Raw genomic sequence first — 14,166 nt, forward strand, 5'->3', positions numbered from 1 at the left:
TACTTGTCTTCTGTGCTATGCTTTGTTTATAAGCTCTTTGGGTCAAGGACCATCTTTTTGTGTTGTGTTTATGCAGCACCTAGCACGATTGTGTCCTGGACCCTGACTAAAGCTTCTAGGTGGTAGGGCAATACAAATAATTAATACACAGCTTTTGGGTCATATGTGGCTAGAGTTTTAGTGCCAATTAGTAGGTAAGGAGAAGGTGAAAATTTTGTCAGGGAATAGTTTAAAACTTACTGCACTCATGAGTTTCATTAATCAACAAATTGTGATTATACTTGTATGTTTCACATTAAAAAGGGACAGAACTGTGGGGAACAGAATGAAATAGACACTTGAGACCCATTATGGTCCTCAGAAACTTAGAGTAGTGAGGGAAGAAACAGCAAGCTGCATTACAAAAAGTGTAATCAGAGAAAATAATGTAGTGTGGATTACTGTTACTGATGCATGTCTCAGGTGCACTGTTAATCACAAGGCTGAAGAGTAGCCCCAACCACTGAGTGTACCAATGTCCTGTTGCACACCAGAACTTACTACTATTTAGTGATGCTCTTTCATGTTTGCACTAATCTAATCCCCCTGCGCACTTTTCGGTGTTGTATGGAACATATCATTCCGCACAGAAAAATAGTCCTATAAGGGTAACTTGACGATAGAGAAACCATGTTAAACACCCATTTTTCTCTGCTATACCATAGATCTAGTTTTATAAACCTTACCAGGGCCATTCATGTATCTTCACTTTCCATAGCACTTTGTGATCCTATAGTCATTTTTAATTCTCATTTTCTATAAGAAAATAAACTATTATGCTGAAATGAGATTTTGTAAAATAGCAGTCACTAGTGACCAGAGAACCAAAATTACTCTCCTCCTTTTTTCCTCCTGTCTCCCTTTCTTCCCCGCCTCTTTGTTTTCCCCCTTCCAGTACAGTTTAATTGAAAAATAATCAAGTTTTTAGCAGATGCTGCAGGCCAGGTGGCAGAAGGGGAGTGGCTGTTTGTTTTTCGAAGCATTTCTGCTGAAGGAGCATAGGAAATGTTCCTTCAAAAGGGAATTGTTTCTCCCTGCAGTGGATACATGGGGAGGAGTGGAGAACAGGATGTGAGGGATTGTACAGAAGCCAGCGGAGAAGGTAAGCCTGAATGGCTATTTCAGGTTTCAACTGCTTTTGTAGCCAAACCCTATTAAACTCTATAGCTATTGCATTGAATGGAGGAAAGAGGTTATGGTCTTTCCCCAATTCCCTTTGTTTTTATACTCATTTAATGTAATAAGCATTAAAGTTTTCCTTCCTTTTTGCTGATGTGGCCTCAGCAGCATAACATATGCATTCGTGCATGACTATGACATCAAAAAGGCTCATCTGTCATAACATAGTTTTGGGCAATTGTTGTTGAAAGCCGTACTTTACATATTAAACTGTTAATTGTAAAGCTTTGTCAGTTCCATACCAATATACCATATTAAGAAGCAGAGTTGCATCTTGGCTGATTTGAACCCTCCTATATAAGCCAAATCATTAACTCATGTTTAGAAAGGAACTTTGACTATAGGCAGGTTATTCCATAATTGTTGATTATACAGAATTTACTTTCCTTTGGAGCATGTGTTACTGGTTGCTGTCAGACCAAAAACTAGATGTATAGTTGGTCTCATCCTGTATGACAATCCCAATGTTCCTAGTACGTGTTAGTTTATTACATATCTTGATGCACATACCTGCCTGAAGGAAACAGCATATTCTGATGACTAAAATGTATAAGGCACTAAATCCTTCAACTCATTTTGTGGTTGTAGATACTGAACTGTGGAATATTGCATATATGTTTTTGCCTCCTCAACCCCAGTTTTTAGATTGGAAACTTCCAGTACAATGTTCTATGGTATGGCAGACGTTTTGATCATACTTACTCTAAGCAATGCTGATAGTTCTGCTTATTAAGGTTGCCCAACACTTCCCATTATAAGACTCTGCTTTCAGTTGCTTGGAATTTGTCCAAATGGCCCCAAGTTTGGCATAAAACTTTCCATCTGCTGGCACCAACAAAGAGCACCAGGTAGGATTAATCTCCAGTGGTACTGGCCTGATTCCATAAGGATCTGCCAACCACTAAGCAAGTGGAGGCACCAGATCTGATGGCAAAAACTACGGGATCCCTTGCATTCCAGGACAGACTGAGATTTATACCTCCCTGGAGGATATCTACAACTTCCCTTATCCAAATTCTCCTTAGCTTCCAGGTCATTCTTTCTGAGAGACCTTCTGGTTTCAACACCAGAAGAGGAAACCACCTTGAAGAGAAGATGCTATTCACCTACTGCTAGTGAGCTGGAGTCACCAACTGACACCAACAGTAGTGTCTGGAAATGGATCGAACCTCTTTGTTGGCTGAATCTGGTTTCCAGGATGAATTGTCACTGCCACACCAGGAGGCTGGTCCAGGCAGGGCATCTAGACTGCTCTCCGCCCAGACAAATTTACACTCCAGGGGACCATAGGAACCTGATGTCTTGGGGTTCCTGCAACCAGCATTTGGACATACTGGCTCTGTGGGGGCCCATGGGATCCCTTTGCGGCACCCTGGGTCTGCGTGTGTCTCACCAATTCTCTTCTCCTAAACAGCAGCAACCAGCTCTGCTGGAGTATACAGAAGAGGAAGACATCGAACTAGATCCATCGGGATGGGACCGACCGGCATTTTGTCGTCCTTGTCTGGTTAAGTTGTCTCCCCGTCCCCTCCTCATGACCACACACAATACCAAGAACTCTTGCAGAGGGGAACTTCATGTCCACTTGAGGAGGCCCATGATATGCAGCATAATCTCCTCGACATTCTGCACTTCACTGTTCCCAATAGAGTGGCTCTGCCAGTAAATGAGGCCATCATGGAACCAGTTAGAGAGGTCTGGCACACACCTGCATCATGCATTCCTACCCCTAAAAGGGCTAAAAGACCATTGTTCCTGCTAAAGGAACAGAATTTTTGTTAATTTGCCTTGTTTTCAACTCCTGAGTAGTGCAAACAGCCACAAAAAGATCCGAGAAATAACACCCCCAAGACCACCCTTGTGGACAAGAGTGCAGAATGCCTTGACCTGCTGGGGAGGAGGGTATTCTCGTCCACCAGCCTTCTGTTTAGAATTGTTAACTACTGTTAGTGAAATACAATTTTATAAACTACTCTAAATTCCTGGAGTTTAAAAACAAATGGCCTCAGGAGGACAGGGCCCAATTTCAAGCGCTTATTGATGAGGGTAGACTTGTGGCAAAGACTTTGCTTTAGGCCTCAGTGGATATAGCCAGTACTGCTAACTAGAGCCATAGAATCCCAATAGCAATCTGGTATGAATTGTGGCTTAACTCTTTGGTGTTCCCTGGAGAGGTTTGGAACACCACTGAGGATTTGTCGTTTAGAGAATTAGACTCTCAATGAGAAGACAGATGAATCTTTGCACTCATTAAATGACTCCAGCACTGTCTTCTGCTCCCTCTGCGTTTATACATTGGCCCTGAAGAGAACGTGATAAGCAGATACACAAGCCAAGGTGTCCAACAGGCTTTCTATGACCATATGGACTGCCACACAAGTGTCAGAAGAAGCAAATGCCAAGGTTATGCACTGCCTCCACCTTGATGTCAGCCACCCAATCTCATCGACTGACCAAAGGTAACTTTTGGCAGGATGCCCGAAAGTTGCAAACCTTCATTGGTGCCATCGCCAACTGATTCCTGGACCTTTGGCTGCCTCATAGACTTTGACCACAGTGGAGGGCCATAACAGGTAGTAGATATCATCCATTCAGACTATTCTGGCCCCAATTTGGGGACCACTCTCATGAGATCATCTGCTGACAGAGGATTCTCTCCTAGAACAAGGAGCTATAGAATGAGTGCCACTTCAACATCATAGAATATCAGGGTTGGAAGGGACCCCAGAAGGTCATCTAGTCCAACCCCCTGCTCAAAGCAGGACCAATTCCCAGTTAAATCATCCCAGCCAGGGCTTTGTCAAGCCTGACCTTAAAAACCTCTAAGGAAGGAGATTCTACCACCTCCCTAGGTAACTCATTCCAGTGTTTCACCACCCTCTTAGTGAAAAAGTTTTTCCTAATATCCAATCTAAACCTCCCCCACTGCAACTTGAGACCATTACTCCTCGTTCTGTCATCTGCTACCATTGAGAACAGTCTAGAGCCATCCTCTTTGGAACCCCCTTTCAGGTAGTTGAAAGCAGCTATCAAATCCCCCCTCATTCTTCTCTTCTGCAGACTAAACAATCCCAGCTCCCTCAGCCTCTCCTCATAACTCATGTGTTCCAGTCCCCTAATCATTTTTGTTGCCCTTCGCTGGACTCTCTCCAATTTATCCACATCCTTCTTGAACTGTGGGGCCCAAAACTGGACACAGTACTCCAGATGAGGCCTCACCAATGTCGAATAGAGGGGAACGATCACGTCCCTCGATCTGCTTGCTATGCCCCTACTTATACATCCCAAAACGCCATTGGCCTTCTTGGCAACAAGGGCACACTGCTGACTCATATCCAGCTTCTCGTCCACTGTCACCCCTAGGTCCTTTTCCGCAGAACTGCTGCCTAGCCATTCGGTCCCTAGTCTGTAGCTGTGCATTGGGTTCTTCCGTCCTAAGTGCAGGACCCTGCACTTATCCTTATTGAATCTCATCAGATTCCTTTTGGCCCAATCTTCCAATTGGTCTAGGTCCTTCTGTATCCTATCCCTCCCCTCCAGCGTATCTACCACTCCTCCCAGTTTAGTATCATCCGCAAATTTGCTGAGAGTGCAATCCACACCATCCTCCAGATCATTTATGAAGATATTGAATAAAACCGGCCCCAGGACCGACCCTTGGGGCACTCCACTCGATACCGGCTGCCAACTAGACATGGAGCCATTGATCACTACCCGTTGAGCCCGACAATCTAGCCAGCTTTCTACCCACCTTATAGTGCATTCATCCAGCCCATACTTCCTTAACTTGGTGACAAGAATACTATGGGAGACCGTGTCAAAAGCTTTGCTAAAGTCAAGAAACAATACATCCACTGCTTTCCCTTCATCCACAGAACCAGTAATCTCATCATAAAAGGCGATTAGATTAGTCAGGCATGACCTTCCCTTGGTGAATCCATGCTGGCTGTTCCTGATCACTTTCCTCTCATGCAAGTGCTTCAGGATTGATTCTTTGAGGACCTGCTCCATGATTTTTCCAGGGACTGGACCAAGGATTCTCCTCCCAGTATTTCACAGCTCTCAAAGAAAAGGGAGGATGTGAGACCATTCTCAATTTTGAATCAGCTAAATATTTGTATTTGCAAATTAAAATTCTGCGTGGTTACGTTGGTATTGATGATTTCCATCCTGGATGGAAAAAGGCACATGGGTCAGGACTCTCTACAAGGTTGCTTACTTTTATGTGGACAATCATCCATTGAACCAAAGGTTCCTCAGATTTCTGGTAGGACAGATAACACTGTCAGTTCAGAGCACTCCCATTCAGACTGGTAACAGCTTGCAGGGTCTTCACAAAGGTTGTCTTGGTGGCAGCACAGATGAGACAAAATGGCTATGCTGTCTTCCCATACCTGGATGACCAGTCCTAACAGGCAGATCCAGATGGCAAGTTCATTTGACAGCTTACCAGTGTTCCACCTTTAGACATATTTGGGATTTTGCATACATATAAAAAAATACATTCTCACGCAGACCATAAACTTCCTAGGAGCAACCCTAAACTTGATCTCAGTAAGGGCCTACTTTCATATGGACATGTTCCAAGCTATTGAACATGTTTTGCCTCCTGAAGCTATGAACAGCCTGATAAGACAAGTCACTCACACACCTGGAATGACAGTCAGGCGTTGTCTTTCCTTGCTAGGCCACATGGCCAGAAGTATTTACATAAGGCTGTTTGCCATGCTTTGTCTCTGTTGCCTACAGGGCAGGCTTTGGTTCGGTTTTGTCAGACAGTACTAATACTTAAGTGACAATCCCCATCAATGTCACAGCTTCCATCATTTGGGGGATGAATCCAGAGCAAGTGCACACCAGAGTCCATTTCCTGACTCCCATGCCCAAAGTGACCATAATCGTGGATGCCTCTCTCAAAGCTGTGGAGCCCACTTGGGTGACTGCACGGCACAAGTTACATGGATACCTCAGGAGGCCAAGATGCGTATCAGTCTTCTGGAACTAAGAGTAGTCAGACGGGCCTGGAATATATTGCTCCCACTTACATGGTCCCAACATACCCGGATGATAGGCAACATCACAACAGTCTTAAATAAAAAGGAGTATAAATAAAGAGTGAAATCTCATCTCTGCTTAAAGTGGTACACTTACGGAACTGGTTATCTAAAATCACATCACACTGTTGGTGAGGTACCTCCCAGGTGCACAAATCTCACAGGCAAACAATCTCACAGATACTTCATCAATCACGAGTAGGAGGCACACAAATCAGTGCTTAAAAGAATCCCCACTCAGTGGGGAATGCCATCTTGGGACTTGTTTGCCTCCCAGATGAACAAGAAGTTCAACATACATTGCTCCAGGGTAGTATTAGGTAGGGATTCCAAGCCCTCTACTATTCTGGATAGAGCACATGAGGTACTCCTTTCCTCCATTCTACTGCTGCAGCAGGCTCTTTTGAACATTTGCCATGGCAAATCTTCAGTCATTTTCATTGCACCCAACTGGCCTGGGCAGTTCTGGTTTCTGGACCTCCTACAAATGTCAACTCATGCTCCCATCAACATTTGACCCTTATCAGATCTGCTAACTCAGGACAGTGGGACCGGACTTTCCAATCCAGGCTACCTTCACCTTGTGGCCTGGTATTTGGTGGGGCATCAGATCTAGAGCATTCATATTCAGAGGCTATTAAACTAAGACTCCTCCATAAAATGTTATCTGGCTAAATAGGTGTTTGTGTACCTGGGCGCAGAAAAATCCATATGTTCTAGACCTTTCACTCTCAAGACTTGGTGCCATTCAGTTAGCTCACTGCAGGTCCACATAGCAGCAATTAGTGTCTTGCCACCTTGGGTAGATGGCTACACTATTTTTACTTGCCTGATAATTAGATTCCTGTAGGGTCTCATTAGGACCTTCCCATCAGTAGTGAAGCCGACACCACAATGGGAACTCAGTCTTTTACTTTCAGAATCCACTTAAAAAAAAGAAAAGGAGTACTTGTGGCACCTTAGAGACTAACAAATTTATTAGAGCATAAGCTTTCGTAAGCTACAGCTCACTTCATTGAATGCATACAGTAGAAAATATAGTGGGGAGATTAATCTATATTAATTAATCACTATATTTTCCACTGTATGCATCCGATGAAGTGAGCTGTAGCTCACAAAAGCTTATGCTCTAATAAATCTGTTAGTCTCTAAGGTGCTACAAGTACTCCCTTTCTTTTTACGGATACAGACTAACACGGCTGCTACTCAGAATCCACTAGGCCACCCTTTGAACAACTGGCCACGTGCTGAGTGTCCTACCTGTCTCTAATTTCCTATTAAAGTTGCAGAGTTTCCAGAAGAGAACCAGGAGCTCCTAATGGAATTGGCCTTCCTTGTTGCTATCCTGTCAGCCAGAAGGTAAATGAGCTGAGAGCACTCATGGCCAACTTGCCATATGCTACTTTTCATAAAGAGAAGGTATCCCTTTGCTTCCACCTGAAATTTATCCCTTTAGAGTTCTGCAAATCAATTCATTTAATAGTTTCCTTTCTGAAACCTCGTTCTTCCATTGAGGAGAAGATCCTTCACGCTCTTGATGTCAGATGAGCTTTGGCATTCTGCATGCAAAGAATTAAACCAGTTAGCTTACGTTATATGTTGCTAGAGCAGAACGAACACAGGATCAACTGATATCTGCTCAGAGACTGGGTAGAAGTTTGGCTGTCTCTTCTTTTGATCTCAGTAAGCCATCTCCACCCCTCCTCCCCGATTGGAGTGAGGGCCCATTCCACTATAGTACAAGCAGCTTCTGTAGCATCTCTTCAAGAAGTGCCTGTGCTGGACATTTGAAAGGTGGCAACCTGGAATTTCATGCACAGCTTCATGAAGAATTTATGCTTTAGTCTAACCTCTTCAGCAGATGCAGCCTGTGGAATGACGGTATTGCATGCATCTTACTGTTTGCATCTTCTCGCACCCCACTCCAACTTGACTTACTGCTTAGCCGTCATCCTTGTGTAGAATACACATAGGGACCAACACTTGGAGTGAAGGTTACTTACCTGTAGCAGGAGGTACTTTGAGATGTGTGGTTTCTTTCTGTATGCCATTACCTGCCTTTCTTCTATTCTGCTTGTGTTCATGGTTGAGAAAGAACTGTTGAGGCAGCTTGTTCGCACTTCCCTTTATATCCTTGGTGCTGAACCAGAGGAGCTCCAGGGCTCAGGTGTGGACAAATGGACACTACTCACAAGATTTTCTGGTCTCAAGCATGTGGTGTGTACCCACATGTGGAATACAGATAGGGATCACACATCTCAAAGAACCTCCTGTAACAGGTAAGTAACCTCCATTTTTCATAGAAGAAACTTATATGTTGACTGCGTGGGTATTGGTGTATATACCATTTCCAAACACTCTAAACTCTGATCTCTCCAGCATTTGGAACAAGGGTCCTTCATGTTTGGTGGATAAATATTTAAATGAATGTTTTGTTTTCACTTTTGCAGGTGTTGTCTCATGAGTGGTTATGTCCCTTCTGTGAAATCTTGCTGACTGCACTGATTAGAGAAAGTTAGTTGACTTGCTAGTTCCCCCCCTCTTGGTATTATGTCAAGTCAGATGACTGAACTAAGAAATACAAAAGGGTGGATTATAGTAAGATTAGTATTCTAGTGTGTGGTGGTTCAGTTTAACACAAGATTAGGTCTGAAAAATACTCAAGTTTAATGACTTAGTTCTTATGAACATAATACAAACTGTTTCAGTTTGAAGTTATTTTTTGAGATATTGCGAGACTGTGCCTTAGAGTTAACCATCTAGGACTAAGTTTCTCAACACTTTCAGTGGCTCTAACTTGCAGTAGAAAGAGAATAAAAGCTGCATTTAAACATGAATATTAGAGTACAGGCTTCCAACAATAATTAACAGGCTGTTTTATTTTTCAAAGTTAAATATTCAAATATATATAAAAGAAAATAGTTTCTGAGAAGATTGTGAAACATGTTTTATTGCTGCCACTAAAATTGTACCAAACCCAGGCAGTATTCTAAAGCAGACTAGACTCCATTTTTATTTAAAACCGATTTTTTTTGGTTATTTTGAACATGAAATTCAAGTTATATAATACTTTTCCATAGAAGTTCTAAGAGTGTAGTTCTTAAGTATTGGTTGGTTGTGCATTGCCTTGCATATGAAGAACCTGAGACACGGGTTTTATTTTTTTCCTCCTCCGCTTCTCTAAGTGGACAACGTAGGATGAAAACAGCTTTCGCTTGTCCGTTGTGAATTTACAAAATGAATTGATTTTTTATTTTTTGCCCTATTCACATGCTAAATTTGTATATTTAATCTGTATAATTCATTCTGTGCATGCATTGTGGGCAGAATTTGATAGTGAAACTGAACTTGGTTGTATAAGTGGTGGTGTTTAAGGATTTTCGTTTTTAGCCTAAAGTATGTATTATGTGGAATTAAATTGTTTACAAACATTTCTTTTTAAAGCTAGGCATATAAGTGTTTAATTGTAGGCTGCAAAACAGTTGGTAAACCAGTTATGTAGAGATTTGTTTTTTCCAACTATAAATAAAAGGAGAGGATAAATTTTATGTCATAATCAAGTCTCAGATGGTGTCCATATTAATGGAGACCAGCAATATGACAATACCTAAAAATGTCAGAAATTCATACAACTTGCTATTCTTTTCTGACAAGCAGCATTCGACTTAAGGCTATCATTCGGTCAGCTGTCCACCCAGTTACTTAAGCTACATGCTGACTGCATAGTTTGTTAGTGAAGGTTTCTTGGAACTAAGCAGAGCTGTCCTGTATGTACGGCTTGGCCATAAGAAGAATAAGAATGGCGTATCTGAAAATTTGTCAATCTATTTAATGGAAGCAAAAATACCTTCCATAGTTAGGCTTGGTAGTATTTGATGTTCGTTTTTTTATAATGGTGGCTATATTGATATTTAAGCTTTGTTTATTTTTATGCATTTAAATTTTCACAGTTGCAGAAAATTATTGGGGATGTTTAATAATTTAATGAGTGTAGATATTGAGATTCAGAAAGTTAAGGCTTATAACTATTAAAACGTGAATCGTCAATATATACAAAGTTAATAAACTTAAATCAATCTTTAATAAATTCTCAAGCAGCATTTTTCATTCTTTTCTTGTCTGTAAATTTCATTCATCATCGATGGAAGTATTTTTTTGTTTTCTGTATGTACAGTGAAGACTTGTACTGACAAAAATGTAATCCAAGCCTATCCATAGACTAAAAACAATGTAGTAACTAATACAGTTGCATTATCTGGTGTCTAATTTGTCACTGTAAGAATTGGTACCTGTCAGCAAAAAAATTGTGCCTATCGCTCCATCCATCCTTCGGACAGAGTGATGGGGCTGTATTTTTTTTTATGCCAGGACTAGGGCAAAATTACACAAACTGTAGTCTGGGGATAGGGAAGAAGATGTTAAAAATGTGGGAGTGAGCTATCATTAGTCAGTAAATTGTCAGAGTTCATTATTAAGTGAATTGGGGATGTGTAAGGAGCTAGCAGATCCTGTTCCTGTGGATTAAGGCCCTAGTTGAAATGATGAAAGCTGTCAGCCAGCTCAGCCTCTTATGAAATCGTGCTTCATTTACATAGACATGCATGGTTTTATAAATACTGGATTGGCTTTATTATTTTGCTCTACTAGCAGATTAAATTAATTGAAGATCTCATTTGAAAACTGAGCCAGTTCTGGAAATAGTGACATGGTGTTTCTCCTTTTTCAGCGTTTGCTATGTTGCATTACTAGGTTAATTTTTTGGAAACTCACTGACCCTGATTTAGATGACTAGTAATGCACAAAGAGAAGACAGAGGGATGCTTATATTCAACTTTGCATATCTATGATACAATCTCAGCAAGTTGAGCTGTTATGGTAATGCTAATAAGTTCCATTCATAGAGATCTCAATAAAAGTTGAATGTAATTCTTTGTAAAGAATACATAACGATCATTCTCAGTGACTCTGTATAAATATTTTTTGTTTTACATGAGGAATCTCAGAAGATGTATATAATTCTTACTGTTTTATTTTTATATTTTTGTAAACTCTGAGATGGGCTTGCTATTCTAGTTATGATTCTTTTTCAACAACTTTAATTCCAATCCTTATTTTAGTTTGGAGATACAAATATTTAAGGTTGAGTAATGTAAGCTGTTAAAGCTGATCCCTCCTGTTTTTATTAAAAATCAGAAATTGACTTCCAAATCACTTGCTGTAATTTAATGGCAATGTAAATGATTAAAATAAACATGTAGTTTATAGTATTAAAGAGTGTAGATTATTACTGTGAAAATATCCACTAATTAATCAGCTTGCTCAAACTTGTGGCAGTTTCATAACACCTGCACATAGTTTTTTGGGTTCCCGTAGAATTGAGCAGTTATAGACACTTTAAGAAATATCAGAACAATGTTAACTAGAAAGGTCGCATGAGATGCTTTCAAACCAAACGAAGGTTTTCTTGATATGAGTTTGAGAAGGGCAGAAGACATTCATTCTTTTTCGCAAGACTTAAATAGACCCAAGCTTTCACCATACCTTGCGGAATCACTGCTTCTGCCTCAAAGAAAGGGTGAACAATTGAACTAAGTGGAAAAACCTGTTGCACAGATCATCTTGCTATAAAGAATGCTGCACAAACAACCATTTTCTTCCTCTTCAGGATAGTGGTGATGACCAGGATTGATCTGTATTATGGTATGGAAAACACCTATTGGCAAGCTAGTCAGCTGACTGGTCAGAGAATGTGAATTGACTGTCTGTTTGATCATAGTCAAATATTCCAACAAGAATGTTCTGATATATCTGCTGGCCTACCTTTTTGATTCCATCATGGTGCCATTCTCTTATCTCTTAGAACTTTTTTCTGAGTTAAAAATAACTTAGTAACATTTTTTATAATTAGGCCTAAGTATTTAAGGCTAAGCCTACTGGAGACGATAGTGTTACTCTGTTGTTGTTGTTGTAAATATTCTAGTAAATTAGTGAGTTAAAATATTGGACCATTTTTGATGTTTTGACCAGTCAGTTGACCGGTTATTTTTGGAATGGTCCCAACCCTAAGAAAACCCTTGGGAAAACCTTTTGTGGTATTGGTGTGAACAGTGGAAATATGTAGATACGTGTCTTGGAATTAAATATCAGAATAACCTGTCCACTCACTGTAGTTAGTGTTGGTAGAATTTTCATATTGAACTATTGGATTGCTAAGCTACTTGAGAGCAAGGGCTAAATGAGACGACTCAACTTTGAAGACTGAAGAGAAGTAAATTCCCAATCTCCTCAGACTCCCCTACCGGTTTTTACACATCTCCAAGGGAGTTTTCCTATGCCTGAACAAAAGAACTATTCTATAAAGTGGAGAAAGGATTCCAGAAAATGACTGTTCCCCAAATAACCATTTATTCTGAGTGATGGTGGAAGAAAAAAGGCAATTCTTTCATCACACAAAGGGGCAAGACAGAAGTGCAGTAACCCTTCCCCACTTCAGAAAATGGTTAGGTAAAAAATGGCTGAATGATTTCCAAGTGAACCCATCGGCAAAACAGCTTGCTTCTGATTTGTATGGTTGTTCACAAGTGGAAAATGATAGAACATGCTTTAGATCTGGAGACTACTGGAGGTTATCAGATCTGGGTCCTTTGTGGTAACTGTTGAAGCCAGAGAGCACTGCCTTGTTTGTTAATGAATACTTCCAGTCTGTATGCATTTTCTCCATGCATAACAGGTAAGGCTATTAGTTGTACGTTAAAGTTCTTGTCAATAATGGGAATGAGCCACGAGGCTCTCCTCTCTGAGACAGCCTATAACCTTAACTACTGTAAATAACATCAGGTTGTCTGATATTTCTCTCAAGTTCTGGGGGTTTCTCTGACCATGCTTGTTCACCTGTATTTCTAAAATCCACTCTGTGAGGCCTTGGAAAACATCTGATGCACTTATAAAAATTCTGAGAGCTGGATATCGTGTGTTCAGAATTACACTGAAGAGTCCCTTAATCTTTCAGTCCAGGGTATACTTATAGTGTTAGTACTATACAGGAAAATAGGAAATGTATCAGTACAAGAGATGATACACAGATGTAGAGGTTCCACGGGCAAAGCTCACATAGCCTTTGAGAGAACCTCAATCTCAGACTTAACTTTTGGCATTCAGGCTCAGCATGAGAAATAAAATTCTCCCATCTCCTGGAAAATTTTAGTGGAAGGAAGGAATGACAATCCCCAACCATTTAGAAGCATTTGCCAAGAGGAGGAGCATCAGCTTCTTGAGGAAGTGTCCTGAAGTACTTGTCCTGGAACACCACAGTGGACTAGTATATTTTTACACCCACCCCCACCCCATGGAAATTGACCACTTTGGCTGTCATAGCCTCTTCCTAGAGGGCTGAGAGAACTGGTGCTTCTGTCTTGAATTTCTTCTTAATTGTTCATCCAGGAGAGTGTGTGTTTTGGACTTCCATTTCAATTAGGACTCTTCAGTATCCAGTTCCTCTACTCTGCCCATGAAAGGGAGTGAAGCTCTGAAGTTCAGAAGGAACCCATATGGTTTAGTCTATTTTAAGTAGTGTTCTTCTCTTTCCTCCTCATTTCCAAATGCAGCTGATTTTTTTTGGAGGGGCTCCAACTAGGGATTTATTTGTTTGTATGTATCAAGACCTGTGTCCTCAAGACCTGTGAAACAGTTTGCTCTTGCCTAGTAAAGAAGTATGCTTATTCTGCTATGGCTCTCAGCTTTCTGGGTTGAGAATTAGGGATCTTAAGCTGAGGAACCCCTCAAGGTAGTCATTAAGCACTCCTTGCACATGTTCATGAGTCATGATAGCCTGGCTTTAGTCAAGAGTTTAGAATGGAATTTAGCAGAAAGATGCTCAGGATATTCACTGTCTGTA

At 40.9% G+C, this 14,166-nt stretch overlaps 1 protein-coding gene across 14 annotated transcripts in view; it reads left to right on the forward strand.

The window, feature by feature from the left end:
- QKI (QKI, KH domain containing RNA binding) overlaps positions 1–14,166 on the forward strand; it is a 331,324-nt gene that overhangs the window by 35,515 nt on the left and 281,643 nt on the right. The window lies entirely within an intron of this gene.

The sequence above is a fragment of the Lepidochelys kempii genome, chromosome 3 (assembly GCF_965140285.1).
Source record: "Lepidochelys kempii isolate rLepKem1 chromosome 3, rLepKem1.hap1, whole genome shotgun sequence".
NCBI classification, from domain to species: Eukaryota; Metazoa; Chordata; order Testudines; family Cheloniidae; genus Lepidochelys; species Lepidochelys kempii.